Genomic DNA, 21,814 nt, shown 5'->3' with positions numbered 1-21,814 from the left:
CACAATTATACATATCTTGTTTCCCAACATTTGACGTTTGCTAAATCACATATATTGTAAAGAGCTAACACGTTTCTATCAAATGATCCTCCTAACTAATCAAAGCTATAGATTGTTTAAAAAAATTGACAATAACTAATATTCATATTTTGACTATACACACGATATTGTTTCAGGTAAAAGAAATGATGACAGGTTATGTGTAACATGTGCCTTCGGACAAGTGCAGGAAAACGTAAGTCAATAAGAATCGAAATAAATTTATGTAGGTTAATTTTATAACACGTAAGTATTGTAACATTTTAGAAAATAAATACATGTTTTTCATTTTACCATTTTGACGTTTATTTTTAATTATTCATTCAATGCCAAAATTTGATCGGCACAGTATACAGGTCTGGACCGATTATTTAACAAACAAACTGAATTCAACATATCTACATTGCAATGATATGTATAAAGAAACAGAAAGATATTTGTCATATTATTACACAGAAATAATTTTGGGCGATTTTCAAAGCAATCTTTGATGCTTTACAAATGTTTATTTGACTTAAAAATGCTTTAAAAAAGAACAGAAATAGGAAGATATTAAAATATCGAAAAACAATCGCGCAGACTAAAAAATATTACGTGATTAAAATCAAAACATTTCTTTTAAGCGATACTAATATACAGTTCATTTAGAATTCAATACAAGTAATACTTATATAACCGAAACTAAAACATCCATACACTCTTAAGTTTTTGATACGTTTTATGCAAAGTTTAGAAAACGGGAAACGAAAGGAGGTTTTAAAATAAGATTGAAATACGTTTTATATCAAAGAAAAAATTTTTTTTTTTTCAAAATTATCATCTTGCTAAAGTCAACCGGTCATAATTTAAAAAAAAGATATATCCAAAAAATAAACAACAACTCAAATCGCTCAGGCAACGCTTACCTCTTTAGTAAGCGAACAAACTATTAGAAAAGTCTGCAGTCATTTTAAGCAAAGCGTACCGTGGACAAAGCGAGCCGTATCGTGCAAGAAACGAACCGTACCGTTCACATATTGAAGCGTACCGTGCAAAAAGCAAACCGTACCATTTAAAAAGCTATACGTACCGTTCATAAAGCGTACCGATTTACACCTTGCGACTGTTGTAGTGGCACATTTCAGGGTGTCTAGCTCATAATAAACACGTTTGTTTCATGCCACAAACAACCAAGGGTATACTTTAAGATTGAACTTTTTAATTTGTATGTTGATAACATTGTCTTGATAAAAAATCAGGGGAAAGAGCGTGAGTCACGTGACTTTAATACATGTATATAAACTATTACATTGGTCGGGCTTCTTATACATCCTAACACTTGTTGCTCGCCATGAATCGCCAAACGTTTTTCGTTCTTTTGCTTGTTGCGGGGATTTTGTTGACTATCTCCGAAGTTGAAGGAAAACTCGGACATTTCAGTAGCGTGCGAAAACCGTTAAGAAGAAAGAGAGGTATGTTTTTTTAAACGAAAAAGAATTGTACCAAATTTTTTACCTCTTTTTTCCCCCGTTCCTATAAAATGAATCGGTTAAAATGAAGCATTATTTAAAAAAAAAGGACCAAATTGTTTATCTATTTTTTTCTATTTTGTTACAAAATAAACCGGTTAAAATGAACAACCTCATATTTGAACCTCAACATAACTATTAGCCGGTAATTGATAAGAGCTCATAGTTTAAGAAAGCAATGTGTTGTTATTCATACCCCATTTTATACTTTTCAAATATCGTTTCGGCGCTTGCAAACTGAAAAAAAGGTTAGTGAAACTTTTTTTCGTTTTGCTTCAAAAGTTTAACACTTTGTATTGAAATACGATTTCAGGTCTGAAATGTCTATAAGAATAAATCCTTAGATAATAACTGCCAATCGCAATAATCTTCTCATAAATTAGGTATATCTAAAAGGTGTTTAAGATCCTAAAGCAGAAATAAAAGAGCCGTGTTATCACAACTTTACTAATATCTTTGGTTCTCATTTAGTATTATAGAGAGCGTGGCATCTAAGGTACATGTACCATTCTAGCATTAATATTCTTTTATATTCCTGTTTTCCCGATTACTACAAAGAGCACCCGGCGGGTGTGACCGGTCAGCAGAGGATGCTTACTCCATGACACCTGGTCCTACCTCTTATTTTTGCAGAGGTCCATGTTTGCTCTGCCCCTATTTTGTTTTTTTTTCCTTTGGACTTTTGCTTTAAAATACTGTTTGTTCTCGCCACATTCCATTTATTTATATATGTATTTATAACCACTATAGTAAAACCCTGATTTATGAGTAAGCATGCTACCGATATTTCCTATTTGAAAAGTTCTAAAACATTTCCCAGTACTCTGATTTTGATGGCAAATGATTCATCATACGACATATATTTTTTGATGGAGGTTTGTTTTCATTTCTAAAATGTTTTATATTACAGAAAATAATGGTTTCCCTGAAAATGGACGATCCGGTCTTCGCGTTGGTCCAAATAAAAATAGCGGAAGAGAAAGTTCTAGAGACGGTAGCAGTGGTTCTGGGTGATTTGCAAACAACGTATTTTGACTGAAAGAAACTGATTTGGACATTTATTCCTGAAACTATTTTTTCCTTTCAATCTTACTGTTGTGTGAAATTTTGAATTATTCTTGATTTGCTTTTACCCATATAACTCCTTTTTTCTCATAAATTAATAAAGACAATATTCAGCTTTCATATTTTGCTTTAAATTTTTTCTAGTAATTGGCAGAAGTAAGATTCTCAATAAAATCTTATTGTTACAAAAGAAATACTATGGAATAAATTTTATTCGTGGTGACACAATATTCGTGAATTCTATAATAACTACGAGCCAACAAGTTTAATCCTCAACAGATTATAAACTTATCTTTACCGAATATTCATGAGGTGGATTAACATAATTACACCTGATCTAGTTTAATAAAAAAAAAACCTGAAATTGTAATCCATATATAGAAGTCCTAAATTAACGATCTCTCGGTAATCAAGATAAACAATGCCCAATGTTTTGTATGGTATTTTAAATGCACAAAAAATATACTTAAGTGTCTTCACCTGAGTGTAAGAGAAAAAAAAGATATACCTACTCATGCATTAAAATAGCTAAGTGAAATGCAATTCACAGGTTTGAAATTTTGCTTTGTTTGTTCATGGTTATTTCCTAGCAGTCCTTGAAGAAATGTAATGCAATCTTTTTAAATATAAATAAACGTTATATATTAACCAGCAAACGGTTTTAATTGCATTTCCAAGATAATTGTGGTTATGTGCTTAGTTGGTTTGTACCGATGTTATTAAAGCTTCTTATTTGTATCCTAGTAAAGAATAACTTTCTCGTGCGGTTTAGACGGATTTTTTTGTTTTACGAAGAAAAAGCATAGAAAAATAGAAAAAGCGATTAAAATACCAATCGTGTTCATCTGAACGTAAAAATAATAAATTCCTATCGCAAATAAAAACATAGATGTACAATTAAGACTGACGTACGATATTATGCACTGTATGAAGACATGATACATGCAACATTCTCTGACTTGAATCTAGCATATCCTGACTGGAGGTATTCTTAATTTCTTTACTAAGCTGTAATTGACTAACTAGCAATGGGAGAATTTAAGCTCTCTTAAACGTTTCGTTTTTTTGAACGATTTTTTCCTTTATTTATATAATGACATACGCCTGGTTTATAAAAATCAAAACAACATTTGATACTTATCATTAAATATTTACAAATGAAGTTTTCACTATATTTTGCTATGAAATATTGTTATTTATTCATTTCTGTCGTTTATATCACACAGAAGAATATTCCAGAATATTTTTGCACGAACACCACATTTATCAATGGATTGTCTCTGACTTTTTCTAAAAGAAAAAAACAATTCTAAAAGAAAGGGAAAAAAATGTGTAAAAAATCTACGACTCATTTTTTTTCCTTTTCGTATACTTCTCCTGTAAATATGATAGACTGGATAGTCAACAAATAAACAATCAAATTTTCCTAAAATTTTAAGATTTAAATTGTTAAGCTTTGAACTGTGATGTAATAAAGAAAATGTCAATTTATTGGGGTATTTTCCTATAGTTTTAAATTGTTAAGCTTTAAACTATGATGTAATAAAGAAAATATCCATTTATTGGGGTATTTTCCTATAGTTTATATAAAACTCTTCTTTTAAAAGAGGTCAATACAGTCCAAAAATGGCCTTGACCATCGAGCCCTCTTAAGTATAGAATTGATTTCAGCAGAGCGTACCGTATATGACTAACTATTTATAAATTTGGCTTATTTCTTTGACTTATATCTTGCGCACGGGTGTGATTGTAATACACATGATTTATTTTAAATATCTATACAACACTTTAAAATAATTAATTTAAATTGTTTGTTATATGACATGTTTAAAGGGATCACATTCATCTCCTATATTAAATGAAACGATTCGTTTCTGACTTAATATGTTTTCTTTTTATTACTTTGAATAAAGTCTACATAATTTTATTTTTATATTAATACAAAGTCTACGTATTTGCTTCAAACTAAACATAAGAAACTGAAATGAAGAGATATTCTGAATTGCCCTTACATTTTAATGACAAATACACTAACCATGCAAATAATGAAATTGATGACCTTTATTATTACTACTTTAGTTCTTTAGAGAAACAATTAACCGACTTGCAATCTTACGTAACATACTTGAATAAGTCTGAACACTTAAAGAATTTAAAACAAAATGTGTCAAGAATGTGCATGTGATTGAAGTGTAAGCAAAGCTTTTAGATAAACAAGTTGTTTTCTTCCATAGGACGTTAATTTAAAATAATTTTATTATGTAAACGTTGTGACCGTTGGGCCGAGCGCAGATTTTATGGTTTCAGAGACAGTAGTATCCGCCTGCCGACACAAATCATAAGCTAAAGTTAATACCAAAACGTGGCGTGCTCAGTCTTCATATTGTCGTAATGTTTTATACGTAAAACGTAAAATGTTTGTCTTCAGAAATAGCCAAAGAAAAGTACGTGGTTTCGAGAATTTTTTTTAAATTTCTTCTTTCAATGCTTTCTCTAAATAGTTTATCCAGAATCTAAAGGGTCGGTTCCTTAATTGGTGTTAATGGTTTTATTTTCCATCTAATAAGTTAATAAGACATACGTGAAACTAGTTTTATCTACTGATTAAAACACTGATGAAAATTAACTGGTTTGCATAGCAAATATTTTCAATACTTTTAATTGCAATATTGAACAGTTTTTGATAAAGTTAATAAACAGTTAATAAACATCGAAAAGCGTCATTCATTTAGTGAATGAATTAACTTTGTCGAAAAAAAGGGCGGCCACTATAGCAGCCTCAATGACCTGGAAGAAAATTTTCAGCACTTGGTACCCCTGATTCATCTTTTATTTTTAAATGCTTTTCTTATATATACTTGTTACCATTAAGTCTCGCCATTAAGCTTCTCGCTGCACTCGGTTAAAATGAAATGTTTCCAAAAATTAGTTGTTTCTATGCATTAAATATGAACCGTTAAAATTCTGTAGTCCTTTTACAACAATTCGTAAGTTAATTCTTAAGTTTTTGTCTCACGAATTTCAAAGTCGTTTTCAAATACCATTTGTGAGTTAAAAAGAAATTTAAGACAAAATCACTTTAATTTATACTTACAAAAAAAAAACTTAACGTACTCACTCGGCAACATAGTTTCATTTTTAACGCAGCTGCGCATTTAAAGTTTCCGGTAGAGTAATTTCTGCTAATATTGACAAAGCAGCATTTTTCAGCGGGAACTAGATTGGACTCCCAAGGAATTGGAAATTTTATCATACAAGGTAACTGTTAACATCAAAAAAATACAAGGGATGTTGTCACTCGGGCTGACAAATAGCCAGAAGAATAACTGCTGGTTGCAGATCGCTGAAAAATGAGTTTTGCATTGTTTTTTGTTTTTGATGTTTTTATGCACACATGAATGTTTTATTTCGGGGTGCTCTACGTATGAACAGTTTTAAAAGCGATTAACAGGTTGATAAAACAGGACAAACAACAGTCTCGAATGAAATCATATTATCGTAAATTCTATAGTCGATACAACGAATTTGTCAGCCAATAGAATCTGCCATTGGATCGCCTGCTGACTGACGTTTTTTTTTTCTTATTGTTAGACCATAATTTCTAACCTAATTTTCTACGATTTTTTTCCGTTTTCCCGATTTCGACAAAGAGCACAAAGAGAGGGTGTGACCAGTCAGCAGAGGATACTCACTCCTTCATGGCACCTGATCCTACTTCTATTTTTTTTAAAGTCAGTGTTTGGTCAGCCCCTGGTTTACATTTTGCCTTTGGAATTTTGATTTTGAGCACTGTTCTTTATCACCACATGTTATTTCAAGCGAGGAAAAAAGGGGGCCCCTAAAATTGCAATTGGTGTCTACTTTCATTTGTTAATGTATGTCCTGCTGTCTTCATTTACAATATAATAAAAGCATTATGCATTATCTATGAACTGCTTACGTGTTTAATTGACACGTGAAATGAGGCAAAGTATACCGTTTCAAGAAAGATAAATCGCATACTGTTACAAATCTCGCTATCGGTGTCGAGTGTTGTTTCTTTATCTCTATTTTAATTTTAAAAAGATTTGTACAATATGATTGTTTGCATTAAAAAGCAACCGTGACCGTTTCTCTCCTGACATGTACCTTAGTAGCAGTTGAGGAACGATTGCAAAAAATATGAAAACCACATCCTTTTAAGCCTAAATGTCTTAATAATGGTAACTTGCAGATAACATTCAGTTATGTTTCACAAAATGAATCTCTTTCATTCGATTAAATGTCATCTAGAAGATCTATAACTCTGAAAATCAAATTTATGACAGTCAGTTTAAGTCACATATCAGTTACGTTTAAAGTTCATGTAAGTTAGATCATAGCTAAAAATTCTAATGAAATTAACATGATTGAATTGTTCAAGGAGAAATGTGTTAGAATATCCAGTGATGGGTATGTATCAGGTTATAAGTAGATCGCTGAACTCAAGGCGTCAGTTCATTCGTATACATGATTAAAAATAAAAAGGTCATACCATAAAGATATAATAAATTGAATAAAAGTTATTCATTTGAAACTTTCTTGCGGCCTCCTTTATCTATACAGATTGGGATACAGGCTATTCATGTAGATGACAACATTGCATTGTAAATTTTGTATTTACGTCCTCTGGCAAATTCAAAATTTAAAACCTGACAATAATCTTTATTTGTAGGTTTATTATAATCTAATGTTTGTCAATGAAAGCTTTTTAAAAATGAAGTGACTTATTTGATTAGAATTTGAAAATAGCGTTTAAGTTGAAACACTTACAGATTCTTAAACATACCATTGGAGATATTATTGTATGTCCAGCTCATTTTTTTTTAAAATATTACTGTGCTTAATTTACAACAAGCGCATTTCTTTACTTTGTATTTTACGTTTACTCTAAGTTACTAAATATAATAGATTTTGGAAAGAACAATTGAGGTCAGGGTAATTATTCCAATAATCAATCCAATGATGTTCAGGTAATTGACCTGTATCTTTGGTTCATCATAACCCCCACCTCGTCATGCACAGTAAATTAGATGAAAAAATGATAATAACAAAGTGTCAACATTCTCACATATCCATAAAACGAAATACAAATTCAAAGCAGAGCAACACGGACCTCATAAAGGATAGAGGTAGGATCAGGTGCCTGGAGGAGTGAGCATTGTTGTAAAACCGATATTATGTAAACATATTACACAGTACATGTGCATAAGGCAATAAGCCTTACCTGAAGATGAACAAACAATGGACATGGTAAACCACACAAAACAAGACAGATATGTGTTAACTGGTAGGCGGACGGGACTGGACTGACTACTCCGGAGCTCTAGGTATTGGGATGGGCAATGGACCAGGGTCAGAGGTCATTCACATAACATGTATTAACATAACAATGTACATTTCACTACATACCTCCCTATTTTATATTAAAAGGGCCTTTAACATAGAGAAATGTACAATCAGATCGGACTATGATAAACCTGAGAATACAATACATCCCTAAAGAATGCACCAGGGACATATATATATATATATATATATATATATATATATATATATATATATATATATATATATATATATATATTAACATTATCTATAAACATCTACCAATAAGACCACACATTTAATGATTTTACATAGAGAGAATAATCTCCTACAACACAAATTTAGTCGGTAACTGAACACCAGACTTTAAATTCCCCAGGAAGATACTGTGCAAGATAACTTATGTCACAGAATATTCCACAACATGAATGTAGCTGGTAACTTAATTCCAGACCGTCAATTCCTCAGGGACTATAAAGTTGATGGCTTCATCTTGTTTAGGTGGCGACCATTCCTTAATGTTTCACGCAACAGGTACTGTATAGTTACTTCCAGTCTGGACGAAACTTGAGAAGGGACGTCTCCTATGAATGAGGAGTGTTTATATCTCCTCCACATGGTTTCATGCAGGTTGAATCAGTCTCAAAGAGAACACGATTCATAGGCACAGTTCTTAGGCCGGAAATCTGGTCCACACTGAAGCTTTCCACATCACCTGTAAACCCGAAGTACACATACGAGAAATAGTCCATCCACAGCTTAACAAGTTCCTGATCTCCCGTGAAACAATGAAGATGAATAGGGTGGTCTGGATCACACATCCTCTGAAGTATATGTATACATCGGGAGTGAACATCCATTCCAATCCTATCAGAAGATATCGTACGCAGGTGGAGCACGAAAACTTTGTCCTTGCGAATAATGGTTAGCACCTGCCTGAAAGCCTCTTCTTGGCGTCTCCAGAGTTTGACGGGAAGAGTACGGTCAAGAGCAACTTCTCCAAGTGCAACGACGTACGGGAAACACAGCAGATCTTTCACATGGAGCAAAATTCTAAATTTTAAATTCTGGAAGTGTTTAGGATGCACATCCACAGAAACTCCACTGGGACCAACCGAAACTGTCTCTGTATGGGAAGCGGGTTCACTATAAACAATCATACCACCGGTGTGATTCACATCCAGTCGAGGACGGCCAATTCTGACACAAAATGACTGTCGCCTGTAACACGCCCATGCACGCGGAACTCTTCACGCTGCTCAGGTTTCAAAGCTGATATCAGTACTACTAAACATCTCCAGTGGATTTATACAGTCGGTGAGTTGACTGGAGCTACAGTAAAATCCTTCTGAAGGTTCTTCCCAGTTCTGATGGTCACATAATCTCCTAATACTTGCGACTGTACCTTGATGAAAAGTAGTTTCCTGAGGAATCTGATGTATCTGGTCGACGTTATTTACTGCTGTGAACACACTAGCATCATGTCCAACAACGATCCTAACCAAAGACTCTAGCACTGTGAACTGTAGTTTGCATAGCTCAAACTCCTCCATAGAGCGAGTCGGTCTCACATCAATGAATATTCTAGGAAGGTGGGATTGTTGACCATGACGCTTGATCTTTCTGTTCTTAACATTGCAGCCAGGAAATGGGCACCACTGAAAGTTCACACGAGGCCTCACGACTGTCGCCTGGATTTCCGGGGATAAACAAGCACGCTTGTCGGCAGTCTTGGAATAGTCCTTCTGCTGGACATGTCGCAGGGGTAATCTTCGCTTCTTTGATACACTTGCATATGAAGACTCCATACTCCCATCACACTCGTCCCCCTCCTCCGTAAGAACTTCCTTCACTAAAGGCGCCGGCTCCATTGGTACACGAGTTACGGGTGACCCTGCTACTTCATGATCAATAGAGACGGAACTGTCTGTGTTAGCAATCTCCATCACAGACTCCTCGGTGTAAGAAAGCATACCCTTTAACTGCATTTTCACGCACAACATCCAGGTTGGGATTGTTTCGAAGACGAATATCCACACACATAGCGGATGGTGACAATAAAGCAACTGTAGCAGTTGAATGTTCTCTTTTCTTGGATTGGAGCTTTGAATAAGTGATTGAAGATTGTCCTCAACCCATCTCTCAGTGCACAGAATGGAACGCGCTTCATTCCTAATCTTCTCAATCCAGTGAACTTTATTCATCTTGTGATTAGCTGTAATAATCGAGGATAGCATCACAAATATCTCTGTGAGAAGTTCCATCACAAAACATGGCCAAGTCATACACGAGGCGAGTAGGCTCAATCAGTCGTCTTGAGGAGGTGCTTCTTTTCACATAGTTCAGGTAATGCTCTCCCCTCTCCCGGCGTAAAGATGAATAATTCGGAGCTGGCTGATATCTCCTATAGCGTGGCATAGTAGATATAAACTATATAATGAACTAGATACAAATGTAGAAAAATAATCGCGGGTATGATAAGGCAACTCTCAGCGATCAAATTTCCTCTGATCGATATGACGTCACAATAAGCAGGATGATGTCATATTTTAATCAGAAACATGTCAAATTTATACTTTATATCTGATTTAAATCATAAAAGCTGCAGGCGTAAAATGTCACTAAAGACTCTTCTAACTGAATATATCTTCGATTTCTCTGTATTACGTATATTTATCATTGATGACGTCACATGCATGTTTAGTAGTGAGGATCAATGTCGGTAGACATCATCAGAATGCAGTGTAAACAATGCCGAAATATGACTTTTTTGATACTGATACACAAGATTTAGATGAATGTCAGTTTGGATATAATCAAGATAATACGGGCATTGATATTTTGTTTTATTAGCGAGTGTTATAAGGTAAGCAGATGGACATTTATGTGGCTTGACCGGCCTTTCCTCTGTCAGAGTGAACAAAAAAGTTCACTGAGATATATAGAGTCGACGTAAGTATGGAAATATATAAATAGTGCCTGTTTGGGAGGGTAACAGTTGAAATTGACACCCCGAGAAAACCATTGTCAACCGACGCGAAGCGGAGGTTGACAATGGTTTTCGAGGGGTGTCAATTTCAACTGTTATCCTCCCAAACAGGCACTATTTATTTTGTTATACTGAATGTCTTTTTTAAAATTTTTAAGAAAATTTTACTGCTTTTATATAGGAATAACGTGAATTCTACAGCGAACCGTACGCGCATAATTTTCGCGCATGTAACATTTTTTAATGTTACCCGTTGCCAAGTGCGTTGCTAACGCTGAGGGTAATAGTAAATATTATTAACTGCGTCTTAACCAATCAGATTTCAGTATTTAACATGAAAGTATAACAATAACAATTGTTAGTTGATAATACGTCGTCAATATACCTGAATGTTGAGTTGTAGGCCACAGCGAGTGATTTATTTTTTTCACGTACAAGGTTTTAATCAATTCTGCTTCACAAGAATACAAAAATAGGTCTGCTAACAATGGGGCACAATTGTTACCCATGGGAATTCCAACAGATTGTTGGAAGACTTGATTTCCGAAAACTACATAGAAGTTATTCACTAGTGTTAACAAATTATCATACTTTTAAAAAAAATTCAAATACAGAATTTGCGATCTGTACATATTTTCTGCAAGTGCATTAAGTGCCTCAATAATAAAGATTCATGACGCACTTTGAATTTTTTTTTTTTAAATTACGCTTAGTTGGTCCAAAATTTAACACACTTTGATAAAGTTTCCTAGGTGTGTTGATTTGGTCCTAAATTCAAAAACAAATATCAAAGTGCGAAAATTTTTTTCTAAGTGCGTTGCCACAATTACTTTAATGGTGAAATGGAAGATGATAAACGAATTACTCCTCCCTTGCAAGACAAACCGCCGCGACAGATTGAAATTTTCAATTATACAGTTTTTAAAGTCTCCTAAACACACGTGTTTATAATGTATCCCAAGCGCTTAATAGTATTTACATTTGCGCAACTCATCTTAAGCAAAACAGTTTTATTATTCAACTTTTTGTTTGTTGTTTTAAAAGCAAATCACAGGAAACGTGTTTACGTCCTTTATAGTCATTATCAAATCTAACGATGTCAGTGAGTTTTCAGTGAAAATATTGTACATGCTACACATAAAACGTTAACGGAGACTAACGGCCTCTATCAGCAAAATAAAATAGCAGGTTGTCAGTTATGATATACAAAGGCAAATGCAATTCAAATTTATCATGGTGCCGTCATTTTTTTTTTATTCATGTCAAAAGAACCCGACTGCTCGTCAAAATATATATAGCGTTACTTCGTACAATATATGTTTTTTAAAGTTCATTATACTAAACTCTTATACTAATTCATATGTATATAGCAGATTGTCGTTAACAATAAAAGTACATGAGTAAAGGCTGATTTCAACGTTTCACGGTGATAAAAATGTAATTGTTTTGAGAAATAAGTATGAGAATATATGCTCTTAACGTTTTATTGGTTCCCATCTGAAAAAAAAAGAAAAAGCAGTACATGCATACGCACTTGTAAATAAATGACCATTGGTGTATTGAGTCGAACCAATCATTCGTTTGCTCTTAAAAAGAATGGGCCATTTTATAAAAGAAGTGAAGTCGTGTTTTTTGATAGAACATTATATCCTTACACTGTTTTAATAAATACAGGAAATGAAAAATGATAAATTACACGACTCCCATACACCGAGATATCTCTATCCGAGTTCATTCATAAGAATTACAAAGTCCTCTATTATCTAAACAATTTATTAACTTTCTTCTACGTCTTTCCTGGGGTTTTTTGATGAAAATCCCCACACTGATTACTATAAATTGACATAGTCTGTTCTTTTCTTTTATTATACCACGGCTGTTCGCAATGAAACCTCAAACGCTTTTTGTTCTTGTGTCCTTGATTGGGATGTTACTGACTCCTCAACAAATTGAGGGAGTTCTGGACGATGAAGCAGTTCAGGCTAATGGTAATATTGCGTTTACTTGTCAGTCTAATCTTATTTGGTTTCCAAATTTAACTGTTGTCATTAAGGCTGTCTTTAAGAATATGATTTTTTTCTCTCTCTAAAGCAACACTAATCTTTTTGCATAAGTATTTTAAAAAGCTTATTACACAGTTACAAAATATTTCAATATGATGTAGAAAAGAATTTTTTTAAATGTTGCGAAATAATCTCAAACCTCAGAATATGTTGTTTTGGAATATTAAATGACATTCAAAAACATGTTTTAAAAATAAAAGGCATTCAGAAGCAGAAAAAACTATTAGCCCAAACCATCTCATTCTCTTGTTTCTGAAATACCACGATGCTTTGATGATGTTCATTTTACGATCTACAGTGTACCAATAAAGCAATTGAAAGTCACAAATGTAGTATCCAGCTAAATAATAACTAATTGATATATATTGATATTTTAAGTTCTTTATCATAAAACTTGCCAAAGGATTACATTTTGAATTATTGCAGCTGATCCTAGAGCTGAATTAAAAGATCCCGGGAGAAGAAGTAATGGTATTTTTGGAGTTGGTGGACCGATTCGTCGGACGCGGCGACCAAGAACATAGTGTACACCCCGGAAGCTGTATAACGAAGATCTTGGAGGCTGTATAGCGAAGACCCCGGAAGCTGTATAGTGACTTTTAATGGCAATAGTTAATATAGGAAAGTTCAAATTGCCCATCAAATATCCCCTTTTGTATGCGGAACACATTTTCGAAAAATAATTTACAACAACAAAGTTCTGTACCACAAAACCCCATGAGATCGATGGCCATAAAACAACCCAATCTACAAGATGCTTCTGACGACACAATCTGTTTTCTGTGAAATCTTGATGCAGACGAAAATCCTACATATGTCATATAATGTAGTTGGACATTGCGGCTTCAAATTAACCAATCTATTTTCAATTTTAATTAGATTCTGGTTTTCTTTCATATATAACTATGTCGTCACATTTTATTGTCTGTATTCCAATCAAAATCTTTTTAGCAATAAAATTGGTCTAATATTTGTGATATACTTTAGTTTTCTATTTTTTTCATGCGATTGAACATAGTTTTACTAATTCTAGTGCATACACTGGCATCTGACGTTTGCATATGACCCCCCCCCCCCCCATGACAAATATATGGACCCTCAACCAAATAATACTAATGGATTCATTTATATCTGTCATATCAGCTGAAATGTTTGCGTGAAATCCATCGGATAAATCTTTGCGATACTCCTTGTCTTTTGATCGGTCCTTCAACAATTAAACAAACAACAAACTCAACCAAAACTGCGCGGTTCACTTGTCATTACTGTAATTTAAATTAAAGCCAATAACGCTTCAATATAGATATGCGATGAATATATAAAAGGAAGACGGAAGTTTGTACTCATATGTAAATAGAATTCCATATATTATAAGTCTGAGTGAATATTTCAAATAAATGCAATGTCAAGTTATGTAATTAAGAGATGTGGTTTTCCAAGGAGATAAAATTCAGTATCAACCGTCTTTTATTCGATAAAGTATGTTTCATTTATTTGTGTATGTACATTTTTTCTTCATCAGACTAAAAAAAAAAGAAGCCCTAAAAAAATAGCATAGTTAATAATGTTAACTGGATTCTTAAACACATCACTCAGAGAATGGTCAAAATTTGTTTATTAAAATGAATTGACAATTACTTTTATATAGCTACATAATGTATTTCTCTTGGATACCGACAATTTTAGGTTAAATAAATTGTTTCCATAGCCAGTCGATATTTTTAAATACAGTCGATGTTTCTTTTTATTTTAATGCTGAATGCCTAAGATGGTGCCTATAAGGTTTTATTTTATTTTTGTCTGCTTACTTTCGGCATTTTTTCGACCGTACATGTATGTCAAGTTGACGGAAATTTGGAAGATAACCCTAGCCAAGGTATGTATGGAGTCCGTTTATCTTCAATTTACAAATATACAGACGGTTGGGGTCCTCGACGAAAGTAGCCAAACACTTACTATATTTATTACTGACCAAGGACGGGAACGTACAACAATTATTTTAAGCAGTTTTAAAACTTGACAGATTGCAATACAGAGCAAGAAGCAAAGCCAACGTATATTGAAATTCGCTCTGTTACACGCCAAGCAAAAAAAAAAAGGAAAAGAAAAAACCTATATTAAATTGTTTTTACTGGGTTCTAACATTAGCTAACATTCGTTTATCAAAATGATTTGAACATTACATCAATATAACTACTGAATGTATTTCTGTTAGATACCAAGCATTTTAGGTTAAGATATATAGGCACACCTCTGTAATAATCAAATATTGGAGAATAAACACTAGGTACTAAATCAGGTCAATCAACACAGACGAAAAACAAGCCTTTGATCTCCTTTATTTAATGTATAAAGGATTAAACTTAACACGTAGAAAGTTCTTGTTTATCGATTAAGAAACAACTACTGTTGTTTTTTCCTGTTGACAAGTTATACAGTGTAGACGTAAAATATCAAGTAGCAAATCCCAAACACTTGTGATTAATGAATAAAATGATAACAGTTGCTGTTTCTTTTCATTTTAATGCTGACTGCCGACGAAGATGATGCCTGCTAGGTTTTATTTTTGCCTGCTTAGTTTTGGGATTCTATTGACCGTGTGTCAAGTTGACGGAAATTTGGAAGATAACCCAAGTCAAGGTATGTGTGGGACATCCCCCCCCCTCCCCGGAGTGTAACATTTTTAGGGTTCTTAATTGTTTTTAATAAAGATTGATAATTCCTTTTATCGATAATAAAAATTACCTATTCTACTTATATCTGAAATATGCCTTTGACAATACATTGCATTACAGATTGTCTTTTAATTATTATATATTTAAAACTGGCCCGATAATTTGCATAACGTACTTTCTTCATATCTCTCTCTCTTTAACATCAAACTACTCAAGCAATGTGGGTGCTCGACGAAAATAGCAAAACACTTACTTTACTATTACTTGCTGTCTACGGGAACACACAGTCGTCATTTTAGGAATTTATATAACTCGACAAGTTGCATTACAGAGCAAGTGGCAAAGCTAACATATAGGGAAACACAAATACGAAACATTTACTACCGTATACTGTGGAATCATTAGAATTCGCGGTGGCTCAATTTTCGTGGTTTTTGTGGGTAGCCCTCACCCACGAATTTACGTCCTCCACGAAAACAGGTTTTGAAAGAGTTAATAAAACTGAAAACCAACACATCCACGAAATTACATCCCCACGAATACGCAAAAAACAAACAATCCACGAAAATTGGCCCCCACGAATTTAAATGATTCTACAGTAACTATCCATGTACACGATAAGGTCGAAAACAAGCATTAGGTTTGATATTGTATCATTAATATAACAAAAAACAATTGAGATTTCAAACCAGTTTGTTTTAATTATTTTTTTTTTTAATAAGATAGCAGAAGGTCAATCCTTAACACACGAGAGGATGTGGAGTCAAGGATCGGAGGTATCTTTCCTGTGGGTCCACTCGTTCCCCGTTTTCCCGGACGAAGACCTGGACGACGTGTAATAGCCGGAAGACTCGGCAGGGAAACATTGATAGAAAAGGCCATTTTACAGTGATTTTTTTGGATGTTGGACTTCATCTAGAGTTTAATTTGGACACATTCGGCAGTATACTTCAGAACATGCGTTATTTTATAATTTTGTGGATTATAGTCTCTTGTTCGTGAGTAACTATGTATACTTAAAGCCTATTTGGCAATTCGTGTCTTAAGTTTTCATTTTTTTTTTATTTCGATTTTATATTTATCAATAAATAATCTAATTCTGGTTGTAACGCGCTTTCTGATTGGCTAAAAAAATATTTTATATCGTGTAAAGATTGTTGCCTACGTCATAGTAAGAAGAACGTCAAAAACGTATTAATACGCCTGACGTTACATTTGAATGTTGTATAATTTTACGTCATTTTAAAGGTCAAATGACCGTTTTTATCTACAACGAAGAGTAAAAAAATTAAATTATAAGCAATGAATTCAACATTTATTTGTTTTATACGATATACAATGGTTTGAAACAGTTAACGCTTTTTTATAAAAAGTTTCTCGGTTTATAAAGCGTAAACTACTCCATCTTTTTATTGCTTAAAAAGATCAACAAGAAAAACGAGAATATTTGCTGATAAAAATATAAAATATATATTTGTACATGACATTTTTAAAAAAGATATTAAGAAAACATGAAATGCTAGGAATTCGCATCAACACCGAACACTGCCTTTTTTAATGAAAAATTACGAATATTATTTCGATTTATTACTATTATTTTCAAAATTAAACACTTAACAATCTGTATTGTTTTAATAAGCAAACACATTTACCAACTATTGGTATATGTCACTTTCACTTATATCACAAACCATTGGTGCATAAAGTTATACATCTATAAAAAACTTTGCCCTTAACTTTTGTGCTTTAAAAATTTTTGAACTTACTGTAACCCTATTAAACTTTGTCCTTGAGTCAAACGTATAAATGTTTTAGGAGTATTATTGTATCGGGGACACGTGCTGTCTCTACTAAGGTACTTCGAACACAGGTCCTTCAGCATGCAATAATGTCATATACCAGAGATTTCACATTGCGTTTGTTAATTATACATAAATCCGTTTCAAAATTACGCTTACTGTGACTTTCGATATTTCACTTTGACGGAAAAAAAAAACAACAAACAAACAAACAAAAGAAATATTTAAATAGCAAAGAAAAAGTGAATATCTTCCACAGGAACAAGTCCAGTTTAAGTTCTCACACAAGGAATTAATTTCACTATATGTTACTATATAGTTTTAATTCAGTTAATTAATTAACAATACTCTCAGCATATAATTCATGAAAGAGAAATTTTAGTTAACTGCTTCAAGAAAAATTTTAGATCAATAAAAAAATAACGCCTTATGCGGTTTCTTAGAGAGATAATTTAGAGTAAACATACCTACCCCCAAGTACACGTGGGTTTCACATGTTGACAAACAGGCTCAGCACCATCCAGGAAGTTGCATCATACATAATATACGTTCATTTCCATCTAGTTTAAAGAAGACCGAAAAATATGTAAATCCTTTTATAAATTCAATCATATTCTTGAATTATATAAAATAGTCAAATATTTATATATTGTCTCTTGCAAATGTTTGTGCTCAAACTAAACCGGAATTGGTTTCATTTAAAACAAAAATAGTTATTACAGTGTAATTGGAGGCGGCTTTTTATTTTATCATCTTTACTTTTACTGCGCATAACCGATTGGATGGTATGGATAACATTAAATTGTGTATATAGAATGCATGGTGACTTGTATAAAGCATTAAAACAATGACAATTTAGTCTAGGTTATAAACATGGATGGTTGTAGCTATAAATATTTAGATACAGTTTATGCTTAAAGTAATTCACGGGTATCTCCACGTAATAAATAGTTATAAAAGTCAAAACCGATACTGATACGGAATATTGTTCTGGATTGACATGTTTCGGTTCGAAATTTACACGGCAAGCTTAATATCCGGTGATGCAGTAATGGCGCGATAGAACAGATAGTTTTGTAAACCTTCAAAGGGAGAGAGATTGAAACGTTTAGCAAAGACCAGAAAAGCAAGATGGACAGAAAAACATTGTTCAGAACCTAGTTGTAGTGCCCACATAGCTTATATAGCATTTCCGTACGTCGACCAGGCTTACAACCCGTTGGATGTTTAACCTATCTAACTGCATCTCATCCATAAAAATACACATTTTTTGTCAAAGGGATATATAAGAGTATTATTTTGCATAAATTGTACTGTTAAATTGATCTAATTTTATCACGATTGTTTGTGATTTTCTTTTTCATGAGTTGTTTTTTAGTTAATTAAAAGCAATGTTACTTGTATTTTTCAGATAAATTTAAAACGGCAAAAGCTACCTTAAATGAACACTTAGTGTTCTGTTCTTTTTTTCGCATTTTTAGCAAAACAAATCAAATTGTATTGTTATTAATCAATTAACAGGAACGCTACTCGATATTTCTACTTAAACTGTTTTTTTTTCATAAACAGTGGAATCATTTGAAATCTCATGGAAGCAAAATTTCATGGATTGTTTCTTTATTTTTGTGGATTATAGCTTATTCTAGGGGATATTATTTTAAAGATGAATCATTTTTGGGAGTTGATTTTAATCAACTCTCCTATGCAGTTACTCTGGCAAACCGAAAGTGAAACAGTGTTTGGATCTAAGCACAAATCATCATCGCTTACAAGACTAAGTTCTCGAAAATAATAGAAAAATATGAAGCATTGTTTTTCATGGAAACTTATCAACACACTTTGTAAATAGTCTGTTTTTTCATAATACGAACAATTTAGATATTTTTACAGTCTCATGTATTCTTACGCCAGAGATGAATATATCAACCAAACGATCGGCTGTCTCGAGCTCCGTAAATCTCCGACAAGCAGAGAGGCTCTCTTGCTTGTCGGAGATAAGCGGTGACAGCCGAGAGTCTGGTTAAACGAGACTAAGAGTTCGATATCAATAGTGCTTGGATCCATACAATTTTTAGAACTGCTTTGACTACTAATACATAGTTTGTAATCTATCTTTAAATATTACAAAAGGATTCATATGGGGTTTCTAAAAAATTTTGTCGGAAAAATAAAAAAAAATCATATTATAAAAAAGTGCGTGATTCAAATACAGACTAGAAACTAATTGCCATGCAAGATAAGTTGATTTTAAAATAAATGATAATCGATAAAATCAACTCCCGTCAGTACTTCAGTACTTTGATTTAGTTACTGTAAGAACACTAACTCTTTCAAAATTTGTTTTCATCGAGGATGGGGAAGAACCTACTTCACTAAAATACTACGACAATTGAGACACAACGAATTCTAATGAATCCATAGAGTACACAATCGACAACCGTTCCTCTAGTTGAAATCGAAAGGAAAGTGCTGCTGCTGATGACCTAGTGTCGTTTTCCTGTTGACAAGTACAGCTCGTGATAAAAAATTCGGGGGAATTTTTCGTCACATGAACTGATGTTAAATCGCCATTGTTTAGTGTTCTATCTCCATTTGTTCGCTAGCCTTCAGCCATGATCACTTGGCGGTTCAAAGTTTTACTCCTGCTCTCTGTGGGGATGTTGCTGACTCATAATTGTGTGAAAGGAAATTTAGGGAGTGTGTTAACACAGTCTGGAGGTAAGAAAAGTACTTTTAAATCATACAAAGGGGCGTGTCATGTTTTCCTTTGTTATTGTAAAATAGTACTATTTGTTTGATGAAAAGTGTGTTTTTGTACATGTGCCTAATATGACTATGTAAAGAAATTTGTATCAGTCAAAGTATTCAAAAATCGTCCGTAAACATGACTTTAATAAAATATTTTATTGATTGATTAATTTTTTAGGGGATGGTAGAGGAGTGATGAATATTACAAGCAGACGAGATAGCATTATCAACACTGGGCCGAATCGTCGTTTACCTGGACCAAGACCTCGGGGTGGGGGGAGATAGTGACAACAAAGAACGATTACGTGATCTATTGTCACGGCAACACCCAAGAATGAAGTGCTGAATTATGGACCCATATTATTGCACCATTTATCTATTGCTTATTGTGTATTTCTACCCATAAAAAAGTTTAAAGTGTGTTTATGTTGTGTTTTCTTTATATATTCTCAGTAGTTAAAACAGTCCGTCTTCAACAATAAATTTTTATGTTTTTCTTCGGTTTCTCGTTTTCCTCTATAAATATTATTTTTCGAGGAATTTTCAAATGCAACTAATTGAAACACAATTTTTAGATCTGATGAGCATGTTTTTATCTGAACAACATTTATATCACAATTTTTTCGATTGTTGATATATTTCAAGTTTTGACAGTTTGTGAGTTTTTTATGAGCGTATATTCCATCGTTAACAAAAAAACCAATCATCTTTGCATGAAATAAAAGACCTGGCTTTTACCTTTTCCACGTTAAAAATCATCGTATGTTAGGCATAACTAACCACCAGGATGAAAAACTGGCGGCGTGAATATTGATACCATGTGCGGAGAAATGTTCCTCCCGGCTTGATTTTCACTTTTTTTGGTGATATCTGTGGGTTATCCACCCCACGAATTTGCATCTTTCACATAAACAAAATTGAAAGAACTATTTTTTTTTATTTTAAACCTGAAAACCGACGCATCCACGAAAACACCTCCCCACAAATAAGCAAAAAACTCAAAATCCACTAAAATTGTCCCCAGCGAATTCAAATGATACAAAAGTAAATGTCATTCAATTTTTACCTTATTCGACAGCTGTTTTTATTAAAGTTGATTAGAAATCAAGTGAATTATATTAAATCTTAGCCATATTTTGGCATTTTTTCCCCAGGTACATGTACTTTTTCCGACAAAAGTTATGTATAAAGGTTTGAGTTTTTGATTCTTTATCACACATTTATCCAAGGCGGTTATCGATTCTAGATTTTAGAGAAAAAAATTAGTAATGCATAATTTTTATTCACAAATAGTAACTGTTATTGATACACGACCCCCCCCCCCCCTCCATCTTCTTGTTATCATGATAGAATTTATTTTGAATCATTTATAATCCCAGCGAAACTTAAAACTTACTTCAAACTTTATAATAAAGCCTGTTTTCATCTACGTTTATCCAAAAAGAATGACAGTAATTAAAAGCGATATACATAATTATAAAATTATGAATTTGTTCAAGGTTACCACTCTAACTTCCGTTTACAATGGCTACGCTGAACGCTGCACGTTCGCGTTCCTTAATTAAGAGTGGAATAGCACCTC

General features: G+C 33.2%; 3 long non-coding RNA genes and 1 pseudogene across 3 annotated transcripts; 3 read left to right on the top strand and 1 right to left on the bottom strand.

Annotated features, from left to right (window-relative positions):
• Window positions 1-1,336: 1,336 nt before the first annotated feature.
• On the top strand, window positions 1,337-2,732 carry LOC128173396 (uncharacterized). The gene is made up of 2 exons (XR_008242497.1): window positions 1,337-1,490; window positions 2,458-2,732. It is a non-coding gene; the product is annotated as an uncharacterized LOC128173396 (long non-coding RNA).
• Window positions 2,733-8,301: 5,569 nt separating this feature from the next.
• Window positions 8,302-9,134, bottom strand: LOC128173368 (putative deoxyribonuclease TATDN2; annotated as a pseudogene).
• A 1,865-nt stretch (window positions 9,135-10,999) lies between these two features.
• On the top strand, window positions 11,000-13,987 carry LOC128172876 (uncharacterized). The gene is made up of 2 exons (XR_008242377.1): window positions 11,000-12,935; window positions 13,437-13,987. It is a non-coding gene; the product is annotated as an uncharacterized LOC128172876 (long non-coding RNA).
• Window positions 13,988-15,492: 1,505 nt separating this feature from the next.
• Window positions 15,493-20,654, top strand: LOC128173763 (uncharacterized). The gene is made up of 3 exons (XR_008242561.1): window positions 15,493-15,650; window positions 16,408-20,202; window positions 20,411-20,654. It is a non-coding gene; the product is annotated as an uncharacterized LOC128173763 (long non-coding RNA).
• The last annotated feature ends 1,160 nt before the right edge of the window (window positions 20,655-21,814 follow it).

The sequence above is a fragment of the Crassostrea angulata genome, chromosome 2, assembly GCF_025612915.1.
Source record: "Crassostrea angulata isolate pt1a10 chromosome 2, ASM2561291v2, whole genome shotgun sequence".
NCBI classification, from domain to species: Eukaryota; Metazoa; Mollusca; class Bivalvia; order Ostreida; family Ostreidae; genus Magallana; species Magallana angulata.
This window is presented reverse-complemented; position numbering and strand designations above follow the sequence as displayed.